The following is a 14,895-nucleotide window of genomic DNA, read 5'->3' as shown; positions in this document are numbered from 1 at the left end:
TTTCCTCACACTGATCAGAAAGTCCTTCTTCATGGTCAATAACCTTGACATACAACTGCAGCTGATCGTTGTTTTTCCAATTTTCACCAAATCTTTGTTGCAATAACTTTTTTATATCCAATAGTTTTTCTCCTTTTATTTTATTCCTTAATGGTACTAAGGGTGGGTCAAACTTCTCAATATTTTCAATTGCATGACCTCTCTTAAGTAGTGACACTGGACATTTACTTAGGTCATGCATTGTGTAAGTATACTCCAATTTTACATTGATGTAATGTTTGTTTGTTTTCATTATTTTCCTGAGCCTAACAGTCTTCATATCACTTATGCCAACTGGCTTTTTCAAGTAATCGCACAGATCTCTGAAACTGTGTATATGCCAATCCTCACCCAACACGTGAACGACACCGACTGTACCGTAAATATCATGATATTCTTTTGGCGTCAGTATTTCTGCATGTTTCCTGAGGCTTTTCTCCAAAATACCAGACATTAGGTCTTCTGGCAAAAAGGAATGCCCTCGCACAGGAAAAGTCATACATATTTCCTTCAATGAATCTGGAGATTTATTCAACAACCACCAATACAAAGCATGGACAACATGTGCATTTCGATTTTGACCAGCGCAACCGTCGGAGAAGAGTCTCAGAAGGGAAATGTTTTTTTCTTTGAAATTATAATTTGTTAGGAAATGAGTCAGAGCAGAGCTAACTGCAATCGCCTCTCTTTTTGCCTGGTATTCTGTCCAGCAGTAAAAGTTGGGAAATGTGTTATCAATATCAGTAATGCACAAAGCGTAGTAAGAAAGCTGTCGCGCTTAGTATGCCTCCCCAATTGCTAGCTTTGGTAATGGCTGCACTTGTTGGAGGTCAAAACATAAGGACATACTATTCTGAGGATCTTTCTTCATAATTTTGTGAAATGTTTTCGCTCTCAATTTATGAGCAATTAACTCAGCTTGTAGTTCCAACTTCTTTTCTGGAGTATCAGCACATTCAATTTGGAATTTCGTCCTGATGCAAAAGCTACAAACGTCCGTTGCAGGAACCCCAAACCCCAAGTTGAAATTTGTAGAAAAAATGTTATAAAAACATTTTTTCACCTTTAAACAATGTGGAACTTCAGCATTGTACATTTTATACAATCTATTCATGTTCAGTTCCGAAGCAAGGTAAAGTCTTTTACTTTTCCCCCTTGAATAATGGCTTTCTCTGGCTTTGAGTTTAGAAAGAAAATTGATTACAGACTGTTTTTTTTTCTGCATACAACTTGCTTTTGCGGTCACCCCCTCTCCTCTCAGTAATGGGTTTACACATTACTGACTTACCAATACTGTTAGCTCTGCTTTGCCCAATACTGAATAAAGTTCTAAAAAACTTACAGCATATTGGAAGTGTTTCATCATGAACTCTAACTTAATACCTGATGAACATCGAGTTTAATTTTTCACCATCCTTCCTTGGACGACGTCGTTTCAGAACGGACACAGACATCATGGATCCCAGAAGTCTATCTTGCTGCAATTTATCATGGTGATTAAGGACTATTTTTCTTTGCTGAATTAGGTAGAACGCTGGGATGCTGCAGCATCTGTATCTTCCTTCCTTATGAAGCATGTCAGGATCCTTGTCGGTATATCTAAAAATTTCAAAATTATGATTATATTAGGTGATGGACTATACAACAAACTTAAACAATATTGCATCAATTATTGCGTGATTCATTATCACAGTATCATAACGGGTGAATTAAGGAGTCAATTCTAACTCAAACTCATATGTAAAACTGTATATAGAAAAGTATAATAGACTCACCTGTTTTCTTGTTCCCTCTTTCGTTTCGATGTTCCACTCTTCCGACGTTTTCGAGTTCCTGTAGAGTGCTCCCCAACTGGCACACCTTCTTCCATGATTTTATAACATGCGTAGTGCTTAAAATGTTGTAATGAATGCAGCTAATACTCTATTAGCCCTTTCGTGTAAATTCTTAAAAAATACTAAATCTTTCACTTATTTCCAGAAGCTTTATTAACTAACCCCTTGCCTACTGAAGTCTGGTCAGCAACGTGATGCGCTCCCAAAGCGTAGCCGTCTAGACATGACGTCTCGGAGACCCTGCGACTTTTATTTACAGTTTTCATTCAAGCTGTCATATTGAGTTTTTTGAAGCTGTCTATTTAGAGATTTGTTGTATGTTGTAAAACGACCTTTCTTGAAGAAGAGGAGTTATTTTGCTCTAAATATACGCGAAAGGTTTTCTAAAATTCGTAACTGTTTAAATAGAAGTGCATTGAAGTTGTTCTGCATCCCAAGTGGAATCGACAAAGTTTAAGAAAGGGAGTGAGAATCGAGGTCTTTTAAGAGTTATTGGCAGTAAAGTGACATGACAGAAAAGGTCTGTCTACGAAGCACAAGATTCACATGGTCAACATAAAGGAAAAAAGGGTAACAATGAAGGGGAAGAAACGGTGGTGAAACTGAAGGGCGTAATAGAGTACAGTAACGTTATGTTGTGGGTTCGCCGTCAGGTCAGCGTCAGAATGAAGTCTTATATCCCTTCCTCATTATGGCAAAATACGTAAAAAAAGACTGCAGAAATGTTTCCTTCAATATAATATTTATGGTACCGGTCCTTTTCAGCTTGTCAATGTCTACGTAATTGCATGTAAGACCGTGAAGGGAAGCAAACCCAGGCAGGAAAGGATCTTCACAAATCGACTAGACCTGAAAGCAGACGTTTTATTGAGGTTTAACCTTGCCTAGCTGCAATGTTAGTGGAAGGGATGCTGGTGTTACGACGACAATGTTACAAGCAAACTGTCGGGCTCATTCCCCCCCCCCCCTTCCCGTCATATACCTACCACCCATAGAAAAAGAAACCAGCGATAACCTGCAAAGTTTTTAAATCTCACAAGAAACAAGCGAAATAACGTGGGAGTGCAAACAATGTTTTGTACTGGAGTCTTTCGAAGCCTACCATACAGTTCAAAATGTAACTAAATTATGAGTATAATATAACAGTTTGTAGTAAAAGACCCATGTTTATTGCAAACGACCTCCACCTGCTTTCAAATGCCTCTTACCGCACACCACTAACTCACTGTCTGCGCGTGGGGATTTAAATAGAGATTCCAGGCAATAAACTCGTCCTTTTAAATCTTACTGCATGGACCTAAAGGTAGCAATAAAAAAAAAACTTTAGAGAAGAGTCAACAATGGACATTAGTTAAAGACAGGAGGCGAATTAATTACGTTCATTCTGGTGTACTGCTTTCGTTAGAAAGAATACGTTCTGAATCAGACCCTCGATTTCAGGCTGACTTTAAAGAGGCTAAAAATGTCAATTGCAACAAATGTCAAGCGTAGCATGATGAAGCGCCTCTAACAGAACGTAAATTCGGAAAAAAAACGCATTTTCGATAAAATGTGGTCTTGACGCGTTTTGATTCCGAGCTCCTCACATGCAGTCTACTGTGTAACTCACCTTCTCCACTCTGCGCCGTCATAGAACTTTGTTCTTTGAGTATACTCCGTTCCATAATATCTGACAGTAGATGTAAAAGTTACCGGCAGAGGTGGAGAGAAGTATAACTGCTATTCAACCAATGGCATAGGTCTCATTCCATTGGTTGTGTAATAATATACGTCTTTCCTGCTCTGTTGGCAATGTTTACTTCTCCTGTCAGGCATTATGGAACGAAGTATAGGCGCAATACATCATTCTGTCGTGTGATACAAAAGGCATAGACTCCGTTCCCAACTTTAATTCACAAAAGGCATAGACTCCGTTCCCAACTTTAATTCGTTAGCAGCATCGCAAAATGAATGGTTGTGGTGCATGTGTCTGTTTATATGTCAATTTATAGCTTTAGAATGGAACGCCTTTATTACATCCTAGTGAACACTCTTATTTTAGTATGTCCATATGCTTTCAGTATGTTTTGTCACTATGCTAAGTTTTACTTATTGTTAGATTATCAGAGTACAAAAAATCAAAGCAACTTTTTCAGTCAGAATATTGCAACAAATTATTATTAATGATCCATTCAATGTGATGTTAAGGCACGTAGGTTCCATAGCTTAGACTAATTTTGATTAATATTCGCACCGTCTGTCGACAGAAAACTTGCTGTAATTTATCGAAGGGTATAAACACACCATAAGCTTGGGTTTCCATTATCAGCTTAGTAGTTGTAGTTGTTGTTACTTAGGCAACTGTCCGAAGACAGGTCTGAACCTCATGAGTGACACCAATCAGAAATCACTCAAGAGGAAACTAAGCCAGGAGATAATGGGGTAGGTATATAAACTATAGGAAGGTCAATAATGTAATTTTTTACATTTTCCTTTTAATACCAGCAATACTAATTTTGCCTCTGATTGAGGTTCTGGCTGATAGGCTATGTACAGCTGTCAAAAGAAAAAGTGGCCGCTCTCCTGGAACAAAGTTCCCTTCGGGTATCTTCGCTATAATTCGGAGACAGGCGATATTACATGTTGTTGGACCACGTTGCCTGATATCTACAGTTATAATTGAAGTATTTTCTCTGTAATTCGATAGCGTAATGGTAGCGTTCAGGCCTCTTATTCATGAGGTCCTGCGTTCGACTACAACCTCGTGCTTTTTATGTTCTTTTTTGTTATGTTTTTGAGAGAGACAAACTATACATAATGGCTCCTTTCTCTTTTACGATTATTTTAGTAATTAACATCAGGTTCATTAATATATTATGCCATGACTTTATCATTATGATATTGTGGCTGCAAATGGAAAGAAAAAAGATTTTATTCTCAATAAAAATATCTTTCGTGGCATAAACAAAACAAATTTACTGGCGTCGGCCTTAAAACATTCAAACAATTAAGCGTTCAAAAAACAAAACAAAAAGCCACAATTCAATATTTAATCTATCTTCCTCTTATCTCGATCATCTTGCAGTCGAGTGGGCATGGAATCGACTAGTCTTTGCAAATAGCGACTGTTCTTAGACACGATATTCCAGGCATTCTGAACTTACATACATAAGTGTTCTGTCCATGGGCAAGTCTTTCATTGCAAACCCAGCAATCTCCAATCTTTCCTATTTTCTGCCTTCCTCTTAGTCTCCGCATATGATCCACATATCCTAATGTCTTCTATTATTCTTTTCAACCAGAGACCCAACCAATTCCTTTTTCTCTTTCTAATCAGTTTCAGCATCATTCTTTCTTCACTCACTTTTTCAAACACAATTTTATTTCTTATTCTGTCTGTCCACTTCACACGCACCGTTTTTCACCACATCCACATTTCAAATGCTTCAATTCGTTTCTCTTCATTTCGTCGTAATGTCCATGTTCCTTCCACATACAGTTCCACACTCCACACAAAGCACTTCACTAGTCTCTTCCTTAGTTCTTTTTCCAGAGGTCCGCAGAATATCCTTCTTCTTCTATTAAAAGCTTCCTTTGTTCATGTTTGCAGTTTTTCTTGGGAAGGATAGGCCTAAATGCGGTAACATCCCGTTGCTTTCCGCACACCACTATCTCTTTCGCATCTTATTAAATTCCAGGGGACCCAAGCATGGAGATGTGGAGAGTGGATTTGACTAATTGGGCCCTCCGGACTTCACCGAAAGTCACGGCAAGGGTTAAATATTAATTCTATCAGGATGTTTGACCCGATCAGAGACCGGGAAATCTCAATTAGCCTTTGCCCCCCGCATCCTGGACTAGCTTCTACGAATCATCAGAAAATCTTAGTGTGATTGGGCCAATTTTTCCGAAAATGTTTCCACACTTTTGTCCTCGTAGCTCAGCGGACGAACGTCGAAATTTAGATGTCAACGTCTCAGGTTCAATTCCTCGTTACTCCTTTTCATTTTATTGTGGTTCAGGATAGTATAATGTAATAATACAAAAAGAAAAACTAATAGCAGTATTATGCAACTGGATTTTTCCAAACCTAATATTAAATTTATGTTATTTATATCGCTAAAGAACGATTACAATATAAATAACTAGAATATTATTTATACAGTATCACTAAAGAACGATAACAGAATATAAATGATAAATATCGGTTTGTTTAATTAATATAAGATATTATAAAATACTTATTTAATTATCTAAATAAAATAACCTATTTTACAAAGAAGGATGGTTATTTGTGTTATAATAATTACTTACATAAAATACAGATTATTTATATTGCGAAAGAACAATAACAATATAAATAACTTGAATATTATTTTATAATGCTAATGAAGGAAAACAGAATATAAATGATAACTTGAATATTATCTATACTATCGCTAAAAACGATAACAATATAAAAAACGTGAATATTATTCATATCGGAATTTCACAGATTTATTACAGATATATTTAAGAAATTGTAGAAGAATAGTAATTAGTAACAGTGTCCTATTTATTCTTCTTGGAGCCAAATTTGTAACTTTTAAAAGTGTGGTTACTATGTTGAAGTGTATGTGTTGTAACGGATGCTTGATTTGTTATGTATGTAAGTCAGTTATGTGATGCTTGATGTCGTCGCAATGTCGTAATTATAGTTTGATTGTGTTTGTATGACTATTGTGTATTAATTTATGATGTATGGTACGGAAGGCTGCGTATTTGTGTTATAGAAGTGTTACGTATGTGTGTTGTTAATGTTTTTGTATGTTTCAAATTGATACCTGATATTTATTTTGCAATCGCAATGCCTAATTTACGGTTTGTTTATGTTTTGTTTACATCGCGTAAGCTAATTTAATTTTCTTTCCTATTTCTCTTTATGCTCATATTTTTTGTGTATGAAACTATAGCCCTAACATACATATGTAAAATAGGGCTAACCACCATTGGAGATACAATAATAAAAATTGTTATTCATATCGTTATAAAACTATAACAGAATACAAATGATGACTTGAATTTTATTCATATCTCTAAAGAACGATAACAAAATATAAATAACGTGATATCCATAAAGAACGATAATTGAATATAAATGATAATTTGAATAGCATTTACATCGCTAAAGAACGATTAACAAATAAAATGAAAACTTGAAGAAGGCCCGAACCCACAACCTTTGAATCACTAAACAAGCACTCTACCGCTGGCCTACGAGGCGCAGACATGGAACACTTTCATAGTTCGGGAACTGCATCGTGTAACATCGTCGCGACCCCGAAGTGGACTTTGAAAATATTCGCTGTTCACGAGTGCGGCTACTTTTTTTTTTGACAGCTGTACATCTATTAACAGGCAGTACCTCACTTGACGATTTCTGTCAGAGAAATAAAAATTGTTTGTATGCATCTCAAGTCTGATTAGTGTACTTGTAGCTAATCGGTGATGTATGTAATGGAGAGGGAAGGGAACTGACCATCCTACCCCATTATCTCCTGGCCTAGTTGTCGCATAAGTGGTGTCTTGCTGGTATCACTTTAGGTTCAGAATTGTCTTCGGACAATTGACTAAACAATAACAATAATAATTTGAGGGCGAGTAGGTTTCCAGGTCAATTAATTTTGGCTAAACTAGCGCAGAGATAGTTCCAATCGTACTCCTTCAATAAACCTCTATTGTTGTACAGCTGCTTCTTCAGCCTTACCAACATAACTAGCGTGACATTAGGAAAGCTTCACGCCAGTGTACACTGGATTTTTTAAAGTTATGTTTTGTTAGGTTACAGCTTTGATTAGATTAGATTAAGTTTGGTTAGTTTAGGTTTTTCTGAATTATTGCGTATCACGTTAAGGTGCAATTGTATATACACATTCTTGGCTTCTAGTCGAGTCATACTTATTATAAAAAAAGTTCCGATGCCAATTTCACACTGAATGTGAGGATCGGAAGTTGCTGTGAAAGTAGAGGCTGGCGGAGAAGTTCAGGAAGTTGAAACGTGTTAGGTTAGCTTAAGCTTTTCGCATGCTTTTAATTTACGAATGTGCGACAGGCCAGGTTAGTTTAGACTGAATGTCTTGCATGTCACATGATGAACAGAACTTCATAACTCTTAGAAACAAAATTTTATAGAGAAGCAAAAAACTATCTAGATAACGAGGCTTTTACGCATTCTTAACGAAACACTGCTATGTTGCAATAAAATCAGTCTTCTTGATGATGAGGTATCTGATTTTCTATTGCTGTTTCATTTTGAGCCATAAATGGAATTAGGCTACGTGATGTTGTTTCTTAACTTCCCAACCAAAAATGGACTTACGAGGTTTTGAATGGAAAATTGGTGGGAGCATTATTATACTGCTAATAATTCTGAACACAATTCTCTTGATTATTAACATTATGTTTATTGAAAAACATAATTATAATAATGTAATAAGTAAAAACAAATTCTAACATCTATATAGACAAAAAATACATGAAATATGAAACAAAAATAAAACTGGAGATTAAAGCGGTAATAATTAATTCCACTCTGCCTAAACTATTTCCAACTAAAGATTGAAGTAGACGTAAACAAAACCGAAATGTATTACTCCGCAATCGCAAGCTAGCTACCAAAGTAGCCACCAGGGCACATTATTTTCAGTAAGTGAGTACGCAGGGCAGCCACTGTCTGATATATTGCAGACATTTCAACACATTCATTGAACTAACCTGTAAAATGCTCACGAAGGGTTAATGTTTATTATTTCTCTACTGGGAATAGTGGATTTTCTTTTTCTGTACATTCGTGATTGAATGTTATTCTTTGAAGAGTGGAGAATTTCTTTAATTCTACAGAAATTTATTTGAGGTTGGCAACACTGAATCTCGCACTGTGTTATACCAGCTGTGTTGATGTGCTCTGTGACGCTGCAAGTCACCTTGGGAGGGATTTAATGCCTATTACGCATGTGCGTTGCCATAATACACATTACAATGATTTAACACGCAATGTCTGAAACTACTAATATAAACATGTTGTTTAAATCGTAGGAAAGTGTTCTTATAAGCATGTTTAATTCACTCGTATTCCATGTATATTATACATTTTATTATTTTAGAAGGAACTATTTTAACGTGAGGAAGAAGATTATAAGCATAAGTTTGGAGGCGTTATGCGTCCAATAGCCAATGAGGAACCATTATGCCACGTACATTTATTTACATTTACTTCAATCTTTAGCTGGAAAGAGAGTAGTTATGAGGACCGGATAGTGGACTTTTCCCGTATCCTATTTTCACCCAGCTCCTTACACGCCATTCTCCAATGCAGAGTGTGTTAAGAAATATGGTCTTACAAATATGAACCCTTTTATCATTAATTAAAAAATGATAATGCAACGTGTATGATCTATGGCGTATTTCTGTTGTAGTATCTCTGGACATCCTCTGATTTTATTTGTCGTAGAGTGGAAATATTTAAAATTTTGGCTGCACTTGTCGTTTTCCACTGTCTTTGTTACATTTCCACTTACGAGGTTCATTTTTACTGTACCCCTACTCGCTCCTTGTTAATGCTCCTCTTCCACGTTGCTTTATCTATTTTCCACCAGCCAGTTTCTCTGGGATGTCACCACTTCATATTTTTGCGTCTTACGGTGTTTGAAACTACGGTATAAGAGTATAACCAATTGGAGGTATAAAACAGTAATAACTACTTGACCTACCCATTTTTAATACATAATATGTATAATTTTGAAATACAAACCTCATCAGAATCATTTTCTGAGGAAATGCCATTGTTGTTTTCACCAGGTACGCATGTTTTATCTTTCATGCTATCGTCACTGTCAAACTCATGATTTCCAAGTCATGTTCAGTCAATTCTGCAATTCATTACAATTAAATATTAAAATATATACAATGAGCGATTCGTGATGTCGAGCACGCTGTCTACGTGTGTGCAAGTTGGCGTAATTTCGGTGACATGGGGTAGCTGATAATAATAATTGCGTCATTACACCAAAAAATGCGTTATAGCTCGCATAACAAAGCATTAGAAACGTAATAATAATAATAATAATAATAATAATAATAATAATAATAATAATAATAATAATAACAATAATAACGATAATAATGATAATATTAATAATGATAATAATAATAATATTAATAATGATAATAATATTAATGATAATAATAATAATAATAATAATAATAATAATAATAATAATAATAATGGTGGTGGCAGTGGTAGTATATTGTCGTATAAGACTAATGTGAGATGTTTTGTTTTGTTTTTTGCAGGTAAGCGTCCCCTTCATGTGCCAGCTCTGTCGACGTCGACTGCAAGGTAAGTTTTTTTAAGTATTGACTGGGTACGTTCCTGTGGGAAATCTGTTTAGAGATGAGTGTCTTTCAACGATACAATAAACATAGTAATTAAAAAAAAGTATTTCGAGATACTCTATTATCACGGGATGTATAATTCTTCCTTTTCGATGGAAGAAACTACGAATCGTATGAGAAAAGTGTTGACGTATCACTTGATTACCGTAACACGTGACATTCAGAAAAACAGCGTCTTAGAACTTACCATAGGCCTACTATTATTATATAGAACGACGTATCTCGTAAATCGAGCCGCAATCTGTCTGTTGCAGTAGCCTACTTCAAAAAAATTCTTTTCTGCATTTTTGTAGTCAACAGTGTTTATATTCTGGTATTAAAATTCGTATGAAATTTCCGCATTTAGTTGTGACTGAAACTTCCATCTGAGAGATATTAAAATACCGCCGTAAAATCGTCTGGATAGCCTTTTTATGTAGTTAGTTGGTCTGTAATCATTAAAGTGATTGCAATGATCACAATATATAGTGATAGTGAAATTTTTTGATCAGTGAAAAGTTTATAGTGTCAGTGAAATGTGTTCCACTCGTATAGCGTCAGTGAAGTGTGCCATAGTGCCAGTGCAGTGAGTGAGGTGAAAGATATCAGTGCCAAAGAGAAGAATGGAGCGTGCGAAATGGACAGACAGAAGAAGAAGTGAAACTATGTTGGAAAGAGTAAGTGAAGAGAGAATAATGCTGAAACTTGTCAGGAAGAGAAATGAAAGGAATTGGTTGGGTCACTGGCTGAGAAGAAACTGCCTCCTGAAGGATACACTGGAAGGAATTGTGAACGAGAGAAGAGTTCGGAGAAGAAGAAACTATCAGGTGATAGACGACGTCAAGATAATATGCATCATGTGCGGGGACTCAGAAGAAGGCAGGGTGTAGGAAAGATTAGAGACAGTTGGGTTTGCAGAAAATTATGAATTAATAAATAATTGAATGAATGTAAATTATAATATGTATGTATGTATGTATGTAATGTAGGCTATGTATGTAATGTATGTATGTCTATGGAAGTTGTAAAGGCAAATTACTTTTACTTTAAGTAATTAGTTACTTAAAAATATTATTATTATTATTATTATTATTATTATTATTATTATTATTATTATTATTATTATTATTATTCTGTGTAATTATTTCTTCAGTGCCATTGCTTGTTCTAATAAACACATACAAGTAAACAGTGCACTGACTACGAAGATACAGCCGTTCACCCATCATTCTATATGACGCCTACATTTAATATTAAATGACAGTGACTTGACCACACCATCACTTTGTGATGATGATGATGATGATGATGATGATGATGATGATGATGATGATGATGATGATGATGATGATGATGATGATATGGGAACACATACAGACTATACAGATGTGTAGGAATACTAATATTACATCTATTTTGTGATTAATCTACTCAACTGGCCCACGTGTGTTGCGAATAAGCTTTTTATATTAGAGACGGCCTTTCGTTGTCTGCAGAAATTTTCCATATAGGGTAAATATAATAATTTCTTTGGATAGAAATAAGTTTCAGTATCTTTGTAAGAATGGAGAGAAATATTTCAAGTTGACAGTAAAGATTGAATTGATATTTGCAGATTAGCATGTTTTGCAGTATAATAATTAATTCTGCTTCTAGTACATTAACTAGCCTACCGAATTTATTGAAGTTTACCCATTAATATATACATGTATAGCTCAAAAGATGAATATTTTTTGAGGTTTGTATGCTATGTAGGTCTACTGTATATTTTTTGTAGAGCCACCAACGTAGCTCAGTCGGCAGACTCGGTAGCCTGGTGATCTGGAGCTGCGCTAGGGCTTGGGTTAGATTCCAGTTTGGGCTGATTACCTGATTGGGTTTTTTCCGAGGTATTACCCAATCATAATGCAAATACCAGGTAATCTACGGCGAATCCTCGGCTCACTTCATCTTGCCAAAAAAAAAAAAAAATTACAATCTTGTGAAATCTTGACTTGTTTCACATCTTAAAGCTCAAATGCTAAAGTAAGTTATATGGAATACATTAAGTGAAAAGAAATTAAATGAAAAATATGCAGATCCGACCGATGCTTGAAGCCTGCAGCATGGTTTCCTCTGAGAGGGAAGTAAGGCTGGGACGTCCGTGCAGAAGATTTCCGACATGTAAAAGAAATCTGTACCTGTCAGAGTACTTTGGGCATATACATTGAAATTGGACACTGAATAGCCTCTGCAATAGAGAAGGTCGCTGTAATGCAGTCATTACCAACTGGTCGAGTTGTGACGTCGGAGTACGCTTTTCCTCTCGGAGAAGGGGCCCGGAGAAATAGTCAGAGTCGATCTCGGAACTGTGGCGGATCGTGGATTGTCAGAGCTACTAGCTCTGGTTGAATGTATAGGTATAATAGTGTAATGTAGAGAATGGGTAATATAGGCTATTGAAAGGAAAGTAGATATCGGTTCCTTCGATTATTATGAAGCCGTGCTGGCAGCCGTATTGAAATCAGATCTGGGTATGCATACCAGTAATACAAAGAAATTCGAATATGGAAAAGTATTAGGTACAAAATTATAGTTATTATACATAATAGAAAAATACAATACTACTAGTGGTGGTGGTGGTGGTGGTGGTGGTGGTGGTGGTGGTGGTGGTGGTGGTGGTATGTACATATTTTCATATTATACACGGTATGCAAGGAATACCATACTTAGACGGGCAGTGTCTTTTGTCTCTCTTTTTTTTTTAAATTCCCATTAATTTATGGAGAAACTACAAATATGTAGAATCTACGTTGTAGACCTACCAGTTCATGCCAAACATAGATTGGTCTACACATTTCATTGTACAGTACCTGTATTACTTAACCCTACTATTCCATCCGATACTTACTTATTTACAAATGGCTTTAAAGAACCCAAAGGTTCATTACCGCCCTCACATAAGCCCGCCATCGGTCCCTATCCTGTGTAAGATTAATGCAGTCTCTATCATATCCCACCTCTCTCAAATCCATTTTAATATTATCCTCCCATCTACGTCATGAAGTAAAAAATGACATTTCATCTGAAATTAAGGCAATATTTCTCTATCTCACTTAAATTACTCACTTTCAAATTTACACCAGAAAATATAAATTCATTTGTGGCAGAAGAGCACTGTCATTTTTCTGTCATTTGTCTTAAGCACTTTGTAGACAACTGTAGTACTCCATACATTTATAAACATTAGGACTTAAAAACTTCCTTGGGACCACAGTTTTCAGTTCCTTTGGGTATCACATTCATTTCTTGCTACGATCCCGTAAATCCACTTGAATTTTCACAATCTTTACGGTAGATAAAAACATATCACATAAATTTTTAATTTGCCGCTATTTTCACCCGCAAGCTGAGAATCACGACTGTTTTCTCCTACAGATGACAATGAGGATACTTCACTTTGTACATGCTGTTTTTTAAGTCATTTCAATTCCCTCCATCTTACTTTCCTAGGATTGTGAGGTGATAAATCAACTTCACTTTGAACAGAAATAGTTATTTTGGGAGACACTGCAGAAATTTCAGGGTTGGTGCAATTACTTGCATTTTCATTTATATCTTCAACCTAGAAAATAAGATATAAAATTATTTAAAGACATGTAGTTCTGTTATCTAGGTTATATCAGGTGACTTTCTACATCAGTAAAATATGCCTATCTACTAAATAACTCCATTTAGCTTGGGTTTACTCAAAGGGTTTTTAATCAAATGCCAAGCCGCCCAGGACTATAGTTCAGTCTAAAAATAAGTCTACATGAATTTAGGTACATTAAATATATCAGAAAGATACCAAAATTATTTAAGTATAGTAGCGTGTACCTGTCTCGTTCCTATTATTACTTATTAGGTACTGTAAACGCTAAGTTAAACTGGTTTGCCATACACCACTGCTTCGATCAGGTCAGGACTTGAGAGTCTATCTGGATTGCTATGGAGAACGCGAGAAGCTCGCTATGACGTCACAGAGCATTCAGTTGGAAGTGAGTGCTGTAATAATTGAAGTACTGATATTGCTACTACTGTCTCTACCAATATTAAATTTGAACAGTATTCTATCAGGGAGTAGAATATTTGTAAAAGACTGGTGATCTTATAGAAACGCTGAGGTTTTATATTTGGTTGAAGATCTTATACCGATACTTTTACTTTGAAACAAAATATTATGCAATATTTACGTTGAGTGTTACAAATTAATGGAATCATATCAATGCATTACTTCATAGTTTTCAGATTTATGCAGAGCGTCTCGAGATAGTTTCTTAATTTTTGTTTCGGGCTGTAGTTGCCTTTTATAGATGTACTTTTCTTTGTGTCTGAAGTGCAAATACAACTACAATTCCACTACAAAGGATCAACCCTTTGCTACCTGATGGGAGGCTGACTGCTGGTGAACATTTGACAATTGCTATCCGTGACCTACTAAACAAAACAAGAGAGGCAGCTAATCAGAAAGGGTGCCGTTTTGTATGGACGAGAGATTGCAAGGTATTTATTCGTAAGGATGAAACGAGCCCTGCTTATAAGATAAATTCTTTCCAAGACTTAATTACATTGTAATTGTCTTACTGTCTGATTTTTGTTATCCTTTTTA

This window comes from Periplaneta americana, chromosome 16, assembly GCF_040183065.1.
Source record: "Periplaneta americana isolate PAMFEO1 chromosome 16, P.americana_PAMFEO1_priV1, whole genome shotgun sequence".
In the NCBI taxonomy this organism is placed as follows: Eukaryota; Metazoa; Arthropoda; class Insecta; order Blattodea; family Blattidae; genus Periplaneta; species Periplaneta americana.
Note: the sequence above shows the minus strand (reverse complement) of the source record.